Here is a 1,764-nt window from a genome sequence, read left to right on the forward strand (position 1 = left end):
CGACCGCATGCAAGGAAATGCCTCCTTATTACGCGCAAACTAATGATTCCTCCACCTAACATCCGGGACCCACCAAAAAGGCATCTGTATTTCGTGAAAAAAACGTTACCGTCGCTGACAACTTGGACCCACCAGCTATATCTTCGCACGCAAGGAAGTGCCTCCTTATTACGCACAAAAAATGAATACTCCCCCTGTTAGTTGGGACCAAGTATAGTGGCAGGCTGACTTGTGGGCCTACTAAGTTGACGGGGACGGAGGGCTTTGTCAACTTAGTCAATATGCACGATTCTAGCTCCAGTGACCATACGATGTCCATCCAACGGCCGTAGTGCTTCTTCAACCTCTGGTCTTCTTGTTCCAGCCGCCCAAACCAACGCCGGTCGTGCCTCCTGCTCCTGCCTCCCATGGCCGGCTGCGATGCGGCGGAGGCCTCACCGCCCCCTACTACTCCCACTGCTGGCCAGACCATCCCTGTTCACCCACACCCCCTGTTATTGTGCGGCGACGGCAGCCTCACACCGCTGCGAACTAGTGAACCCTCGTACTCCTCTACGCATGGGCATCCACCACTGGCCAGGCCGCAGCAAGGAAGTGCCTCCTTATTACGTGCAAAATAATTATTCCTCCACCTGACAGCGGGGGCCCACCGGACGGGCCACCGTATTTCGCGAAAAAAATGTTCCCCCCTGACTACTGGGACCCACCAGCTACATCTTCGCACGCAAGGAAGTACCTGACAGTTGGGACCCACCTGGTCGAAGCATACGTAGTATTGTCATTCTGGTCGCGAACGTGTATGTACATATATACTGTTGGATGTAGAGGCACGCACGTGTCATAGTAGAGGCGCGCACATAGCATGTACACGTACGTACAGCGACCAGGGTGCAAGAAAGGAAATACGGCCACGTATGTGTACATACGGGCGGGGTCTCGAATGCCTACTCGCGCATACGTACGGCCAGGGCTCGTGTACATGTCTGGGTCGGAACGGAGAAACATCATTGTCGTCGTGTTTATGGGGAGGCAACGGAATGCGTCGTGTTCATGGGGAGGCAACGGAATGCGTCGTGTTCATCGGGAGGGAACGAAACACGTGGGAGCCAACCGGCTGGGTCGGAACGGAATGCGTGGTCGTGTTCATCGGGAGGGCTTGGACGGAACAGACGATGGAAATGAGGCCTGGCGTACCGCAAAACGGAGGAAACAGACCTCCTACGTTCGGAACAGGGTCCTGTTGATCGGGAGGGGTGTGGCATACCGCAAAATGGAGGAAACGGACCTCCTACGGTCGAAACGAGGGTCCTGTTGATCGGGAGGGGTGTGGCGTACCGCAAAACGGACTAAACGGACCTCCTACGGTCGAAACGGGGGCTCTGTTGATCGGGAGGGGTTTGGCGTACCGCAAAACGGATGAAACGGACCTCCTACAGTCGAAACGGGGGTCCTGTTCATCGGGAGGGGTGTGGCGTACCGTAAAATGGGACTCCACGGGATACTGTTCATCTCCACCGTCGACCTCCTCCAGCCTCCACGGGCTACCGTCGACCTCCTCCAGCCTCCACAGGCTCCTGTTCATCCAGCCTCCACCGCGCGCTACTCCACCGGCTACTGTTCAACCACCCTCCACGGGCACCCCTCCACCGTCTACTGTTCATCCAGCCCTCCACACCACGGGGTCCAGTTCAACCACCCCTCCACGGGCACCCCTCCACCGTCTACTGTTCATCTAGCCCTCCACACCACGGGGTCCTGTTCATC

This window comes from Triticum dicoccoides, chromosome 1A (genome assembly GCF_002162155.2).
Source record: "Triticum dicoccoides isolate Atlit2015 ecotype Zavitan chromosome 1A, WEW_v2.0, whole genome shotgun sequence".
Lineage (NCBI taxonomy): Eukaryota > Viridiplantae > Streptophyta > Magnoliopsida > Poales > Poaceae > Triticum > Triticum dicoccoides.